Source organism: Nycticebus coucang, chromosome X, assembly GCF_027406575.1.
Source record: "Nycticebus coucang isolate mNycCou1 chromosome X, mNycCou1.pri, whole genome shotgun sequence".
Classification (NCBI taxonomy): domain Eukaryota; kingdom Metazoa; phylum Chordata; class Mammalia; order Primates; family Lorisidae; genus Nycticebus; species Nycticebus coucang.
Window position 1 is genome coordinate 30,949,939 of NC_069804.1, and position 7,991 is coordinate 30,957,929.

Sequence of the window (7,991 nt, forward strand, 5' to 3'; positions counted from 1 at the left end):
CTGAAGCAAGAGGATCACTTGAGCCCAGGAGGTTGAGCTTACTGTGAGCTATGATGACACCACAGCCGTCTAGCCTAGGAAATAGAGTGAGACTCTCTCTCAAAAAAATAAAGAAAAACATAGCCAGACCCGAGTCCCACTCCCTGCTTGGCCTCTAAGGGCCATCTCAAAAAAAGCATGACCTCAGATCAAAACCTGATATGAGGCCAAGTGTGGTGGCTCATGCCTACAATCCCAGTGCTCTGGGAGGTTGTGGAAGGAGGACTGCTTGAGAACAGGAGTTTGAGACCAGGCTCAGACAATAGCAAGATACCATGTCTATTGAAAATAGAAAAATTAGCACCGGCAATGGTGGTATAGTGGTGAGCATAGCTGCCTTCCAAGCAGTTGACCTAGGTTCGATTCCTGGCCAATGCAGCTGGTACCTTTAACTTGACTCGGTGCTGGTAGCTCAGTGAGTAGGGCACCAGCCACATAAACCCGGGCTTGAACCGGGCTTGAGCTAGGCTGACACCACCGTACTCTAGACTGGGTGACAGAATGAGACTCATTCTCCAGAGGGAAAAAAACCCTGAGATGGGCTTTGAAGTTGCTAACAGCTGGAGGCATATATAGGTAGTAAAACTATAAAAAGTTCAAGGGAGTAAGTAAGCTCTCTCAGGACAGTGGTTACATCTGGGAGTGTGTGGGGGGGTTGTGGCGGGACAGTCACCCACACTTGAGAAGCTTTTAGGATAATGGATCATGACTGGTGATGTGTGTACATGGGTATTCACCTTATAATAATAATTTAACTACATATTTATATTTTCTGTTCTTTCCTATATGTAAATTTATCTCATAATAAAAAGGCTTTAGAGCAGCGCCTGTGGCTCAGTGGGTAGAGCGCCAGCCCCATATACCAAGGGTGGTGGGTTTGAACCCGGCCCCGGCCAAACTGCAACAAAAAAATGACTGGGCATTGTGGCAGGTGCCTGTAGTCCCAGCTACTCGGGAGGCTGAGGCAAGAGAATTGCCTAAGCCCAGGAGTTGGAGGTTGCTGTGAGCTGTGACACCATAGCACTCTACCAAGGGCAATAATGTGAGGCTGTCTCTAAAAAAAAAATAAAAAATAAAGGCTTTTTAAAAACCCTTAATTTATAGCACAGACTATAGAAGAAGACAAATGAAGGGAAAAAATCAACAAGACCAAAATTACAACCCTGCCCAATACTCTTTACCTTCCTTCTGAATATTTTTCCTCCGTAACATTTATTACCATCTGAAACACTATGTATTTGGTACATTACTTAGTTTACTGTCTGTTTTCCTTCCTCTCCTCTAGAGTGTAAGCTCTATGTTTATTTCTATTCCCCTGTGCCTAGGAATGGGTAATACATGGTAAGTGCTATATATGTGTGTGTTAAATGGGGAAAAAAAGTATCTTTAGCTGCAAGAGAGATTCCTCTGCATTTTATTTTATTTTATTTATTTATTTTGAGACAGAGTCTCACTATGTCACCCTCAATAGAGTGCCATGGCATCACAGCTCATAGCAACCTCAAACTCTTGGGCTTAAGTGATTCTCTTGCCTCAGCCTCCCAAGTAACTGGGACTACAGGCGCCCACCACAACGCCCGGCTATTTTTTGTTGCAGTTGTCATTGTTGATTAGCTGGCCCAGGTGAGGTTCAAACCTGCCAGCCTCAGTGCATGTGGCTGTTGCCATAACCCCTGTGCTACAGGCTCCGAGACTGTTCTGCATTTTAGAATGCCACTTTGTGAATGATGGGGCTCCTGGAGGTTTAGATAATGATCTTTCGTCTTGTGTGTGGTAATTGAGAGAACCAGACCAACGCTATCTTAGGCCACAATATTGCTATATTAGGTATTAAGTTCCGTTTCCCCTGCCATTTTGTTTTATAAGTTTCACTTTCCACTAAGCCCAGGCAATTCCCTGAAATCATGAGACAGCCACCCCCCTAATCAGGCACCGCCCTCTGGATCAAGTTGTATACACCCAGCTTGCTGCGCCACATTATAAAAATCCCCTGTTCCAGAGCTCGGGGCTCCTGGCTTGGATCCATTGCAGCAGAGCCCCCGGGAGCCCAAGCTCGAGCTTGCAATAAAAGGCTCTTTTGCTTTTGCATCGGACTTGGCTCCTTGGTGGTCTTTGTGGGGGATTTTGAGATCTGGGCACAACAGTGACCAGTCACTGGAGTTTGGTTTGAAGAAAAGGCCTGTTAGCCATTTTATCTCCTAGGAGTTGCCCCTGGAGTTACTGTTCTGCTTCTCCATTCTCCTTAAAGGTTGAGGCAAAGTCTCACTATTAAATTAGAACTAATGATGAGCACACAGGTGCACAGAGGGCAGGAAAACTCAATGGAAATCAAATGGGGAGTGGGAGGAGAGGATGGGCAAAACCATACCAAATGGGTACAATGAACACTGTCTGGGTGATGTTCACACTTATAACCATGACTCAAGCATTACAAAAGTAATCCATGTAACCAGAAACATGTGTACCCCCTAAATACTTTGAAATATAAAAAAAGAAGTTGAAAGGCTGGGTGCAGTGGCTCACACCTATAATCCTAGCACTCTGGGAGGCCAAGGTGGGTGGATTGCTTGGGCTGAGGAGTTTGAGACCAGCCAGAGCAGCAGTGAGACCCCATCTCTACTAAAAATGAAAAACTGAGGCAAGAGGATGACTTGAGTCCGAGTTGGAGATTGCTGTGAGCTATGATACCATGGCAGTCCACCAAGGGCAACAAAGTGAGACTCCATCTCAAAAAAAAAAAAAAAAAAAAGAGAGAGAGAGATTGAGACAAAATAAAAGAAGCTCAACAGAAATTATAAGAACTCAGAGCACAATTCTGGACATAGTTCCTGCAAATTAAGGGCATCCTATCATAAACCCAATGATACTGTTTTTCTCCTAATATGGGCCTTGTGTTGTAACAAGAGAATGCTATTGAGGTTCATAAGAAAGGTCTACACTAGTTCCAATTTAGTATCCCAAATTATTAACAGTATTTTCCTAGTGGATTGTGGGAAAAAGGACTTTTCACACCTGCTCTATATACGTCTGTCTTGTTTCCTCTTTTAAAAGGTTTAGAAAAGCATTGCAACTCTATAGAGAACAGCATAAAATTGAAAACAAATCACAATTTGCAAAAATCTTAAAGGAAAAGAAAACGTTTTGAAAACATTAGAGGAAAACAATGGGGAAAGGGCATATTAATTGAAACCTTGGGCTCTCTGCCTGGGTTTAATGTACAATAATTCATTGTGTGGTCTTTGTCTAGCTTTTGTAACTTGTTTGCATCATTCCCTTATCTAGAAAATAAAGACAATAACAATTCCTACCACTTAGAGCTGTGAGGACTAAATAAAATAATACTACATACAAATGGCTTACAATAGGGGTGTCACTAGGGCACCTGTGGCTCAAAGGGATAGGGCGCCAGTCCCATATGCTGGAGGTGGTGGGTTCCAACCCAGCCTCAGCCAAAAACCACAAAAAAAAAAAAAACAGGGGTGTCACCAAACAGCTACTCGATAACTATTAACTATTATTATCATTTAATTGGCAGGAAAAATGTAATGATGAGATAATGTGTTGCAAAAGAAAGAAGCTACTATGGTTTTTCCTCCTCTCTTTTGCATCCTTCTTGTCCCTTAATGCCTGTGCCCATGTGAAATTGTCAAAGGCTCACAGAGGTCTGCGAGAAATGCAGTGCCTGTGGCTCAGTGAGTGGGGTGCTGGCCCCATATACTGAGGGTGGTGAGTTCAAACCCAACCTGGCCAAACTACAACAATAAAAAAAAAATTAAAAAAAAAAAAAGAAATGCAAAGAGCGAGTGGAAAGAACACAGAGAGATGCAGAAGTCTGTAGAAACAAAGCCCATATGCCCTGCATAAATGGGAATTGTTGCCATGAGGAAATGTGGGTCTCTGTTGCAAGATCTTAATTAGCACAAGGCTACACATACAAAGTAGAGTTTGGGAAACAAGAATAGACTACATCAATTTGCAAATCCCTGGAGAGATAGAGGAGGTTACCAAAACCTGAGAAATATGCATAGCATGTCCTTACAAAGAAGAAGCCAGAATTTGAGTCCAGATCTACTTTAGAGCAGGGGTCCTCAAACTGCAGCCCGAGGGCCACATGAGGCGGTGTGATTGTATTTGTTCCCGTTTTGTTTTTTTACTTCAAAATAAGATATGTGCAGTGTGCATAGGAATTTGTTCATAGTTTTTGTTTTATTGTTGGGGAGTCATTGAGGGTACAATAAGCCAGGTTACACTGATTGCATTTGTTAGGTAAAGTCCCTCTTGCAATCATGTCTTGCCCCCAAAAGGTGTGGCACACCATAGTTTGTTGTTTTTTTTAAACTGTAGTCCAGCCTTCCAACGGTCTGAGGGACAGTGAATTGGCCCCCTGTTTAAAAAGTTTGAGGACACCTGCTTTAGAGCAAAATGCCTAAGAGGTGAAGGAGCTAATGAAATTTTGCCCCAAAATGTGACTCCTTGATATAAAGAATGTTTTGAATTAAAGGCTATTCATGATCAGGAAGCATTGAAAGAGGCCTTTCCAGGCGGCTCAGTGAGTAGGACACCGGCCCCACATACCAGAGGTGGCAGGTTCAAACCCGGCCTCTGGCCAAACTGCAACAAAAAACAGCCAGGCATTGTGGTGGGCACCTGTGGTCTCAGCTACTCAGGAGGATGAAGAGAATCGCCTAAGCCCAGGAGTTGGAGGTTGCTGTGAGCTGTGACGCCAAATAAAATAAAATAAAATAAAACTTAAAAAAAAAAGAAAGTGACCTTTCCTCTATCCACATAAAATCTGAGTAACTGGGAATCAAAAAGGGACTACTGGTTCCACATCCGTAGCTCGGCACCCATTAGGGTGCCAGCCACATACACTGGGGCTGGTGGGTTCAAACCCAGCCTGCTAAACAACACTGACAACCACAACAACAAAAAAATAGCTGGGCATTATGGTGGGCACCTGTAGTACCAGCTACCTGGGAGGCTGAGGCAAGAGAATCACTTAAGCCCAAGAGTTTGAGGTTGTTGTGAGCTGTGATGTCACAGCACTCTACCACAGGCGACATAGTGAGACTCTGTCTCAAGAAAAAAAAAAGGGAGGGGACTGCTGACTTCCTTATTATATGCTAACAGAACTGGCCCCAGGGTCATTTGAAGCATGAGATCTATCTCTCAGGTTAATCTACAAATCAATCTGTTTTCAACCATCTACACACATCCCCCCTAGCAACCACTTCCTGCACGTATACTTTTCACACTCTCCCCCCTCTTCCAAAAGGCATCTATAAAAGTCTCTGACCATCACTGAGACTTTGGGCAATCATTGTTGTGGCTCCCCCCATGGGCATGACATTTGGAAATAAACCTTTCTCTTATTAATCTACTGTAACTGTGTGTTGATCTTTCAGCAAACCAGATGGAGGGAAAAGGGCAGGTTTTGCCCTGATACCTACAGAGGTTTAATACAAAGTATTGCCCCTCTGGTTTATGAACCAGGCAAGCTGTAGTATCTACCGAGCTGTTACTATATATCCAGTTTAAGTGTTTTTACATACTTTATCACACATTATCAAATCTAATTTTCATAAATATCCTTTAAATTAGTTAATACTATTTCCACTATGACTAGTGAATTCAGTGAGCTACTGGAGTAGAGTGTCCTATTCCTGTTGTATGGTTTTTTTTTTCCTTTTACTACTTTGAGAGTTTTATGCTTGGGAGGAAAGGAATGAGATTAATGCGTCTAAAAGCAGTGAGTGACCAGACACAGTGGCTCACACCTGTGATCCTAGCACTCTGGTAGGCCGAAGCGGGTAGATTTCTTGAGCTCACGAGTTTGAGACCAACCTGAACAAGAGTGAGACCCTGTCTTTACTAAAAATAGAAAAACTAGCCGGGCATTGAGACAGGAGCCTATAGTTTCAGCTACTCAGGAGGCTGAGCTCAAGGTTGCTGTGAGCTGTAATGATGCCATGGCACTCTACCCAAGGCAACAGAGTGAGATTCTGTCTAAATAAATAATAAATAAGTAAAAAGAGTGAGGGAGGAAAGAAAAGAAGGGGAAGAGAGAGGGGAGGCTCAAGTTCTACTCTACAAAGATTCTAGCAAGAAACTTTACAGCCCTCATGGGCATGGAAAAGTGTGGAATATCAGATGGCAGAATGGTGAACAAGGAGGCTGACCTTAGAATTAGAATTTTCCCAGGAACAGACAGCTCCGTGACTCTTTAGAGGTGGCTCAGAGAAGATGAGTGATTTTCCCAAGGCCCCAGAGCAAGTGAGTGATAGAACTAAAAGTCAACTCCAAGCGTGCCAGACTCCAAAGCCAAAGCTCTTAACTACTGTATCAATCATCTTAGCATCATTGATTTTCTTCTGTTCATGATTAACTATTGTCCTACCATATGCATTTCGGGGGTCAAAAGGTGGGGGACATACACATTTAGAAATGTTACTAAAAAAAAAAAAAAAAAATAGAAATGTTACTAAGAAGGCCAGTCATGGTGGCTCACACCTGTAATCCTGGCACTCTGGGAGACCAAGGTGGGTAGATTGCCTGAGCCAGAGCAAGAACTCATCTCTAAAAATAGCCAGGTGTTGTGGCAGGCACTTGTAGTTCCACCTACTTGAGAGAATCACTTGAGCCCAAGAGTTTGAGGTTGCTGTGAGCTATGATGCCACGGCATTCTACCAAGGGCAACAAAGTAAGACTGTCTCAAAAAAAAAAAAAAAAGAAGGAAACAAAGAAAGAAAAAGAAATGTTACTAAGAAATGTACTTTAGAAATGTACTGGGACAGTATGTGGTTGTGTGTAATATAGCCACTGACCTTAATCCTACTAAGTTAGCTTTGATTTCATATTCTAGTCTATGACAGACTTTCTTCCTAGAAATGTGGGCCACTTTCACTCAATAAAGTTGCCATGATGAATATTGGCAGTATATTTACTTCCAAGTCTTTATTTTCTACTTCAGTAACTTCTGCCATTAATATTTATTATTAATCCATAAAGTGTATGTGATTGTACTGAAGTAGGTGATCCTAAATTAGCAAATTTCTATCCTATCAACCACAGAAGATTTATCTGTTCCAGGAGTAATTCATTTTTTTTTTTTTTTTTTTGTAGAGACAGAGTCTCACTGTACCGCCCTCGGGTAGAGTGCCGTGGTGTCACACGGCTCACAGCAACCTTTAACTCTTGGGCTTACGCGATTCTCCTGCCTCAGCCTCCCGAGTAGCTGGGACTACAGGCTCCCGCCACAATGCCCGGCTATTTTTTTGTTGCAGTTTGGCCGGGGCTGGGTTTGAACCCACCACCCTCCGCATATGGGGCCGGCGCCCTACTCACTGAGCCACAGGTGCCACCCCGGGAGTAATTCATTTTTTTATCAGTAATTCTCTGGGGAGATTTTGGAGCTGCTTTTCATGGCCATTGCTTCTCAGCCAACTGGCAAAATAGCCTGTGCAGCCTTTGAAAGTGCTGGATGTCTGATGAATGTCTAGAACTTTTATTTAAAGATAAGGAGAGAAGGTGATTCTTCCTCTATGAATAATAATACCAGACAAGGAAAATATATTTGGATATACTTTGGGTAAACTTGATAACTTAGTTTAGTAAACAGATTTCTTACCTACCTGTTCTGACAACAGGCAAGTGTAGAAATAGACAAATTAAAAAAAAAAACTCTATGGATTTAATAAATAAAATTGACCAAAGAAAAGGTATCTCTTGGCTCGGCACCTGTGGCTCAAGCGGCTAAGGTACCAGCCACATACACCTGAGCTGGTGGGTTCGAATCCAGCCCAGGCCTGCCAAACAACAATGATGGCTGCAACACCCCCCCACCGAAAAAAAAACATAGCCGAGTGTCGTGGCGGGCGCCCATAGTCTCACCTACTTGGGAGGCAGAGGCAGGAGAATCGTTTGAGCCCAGAAGTTGGAGGTTGCTGTGAGCT

General features: G+C 43.0%; 1 non-coding gene across 1 annotated transcript; it reads left to right on the forward strand.

Annotated features, from left to right (window-relative positions):
- Window positions 1–345: 345 nt before the first annotated feature.
- On the forward strand, window positions 346–417 carry TRNAG-UCC (transfer RNA glycine (anticodon UCC)). The gene has a single exon. It is a non-coding gene; the product is annotated as a tRNA-Gly (tRNA).
- Window positions 418–7,991: the final 7,574 nt, after the last annotated feature.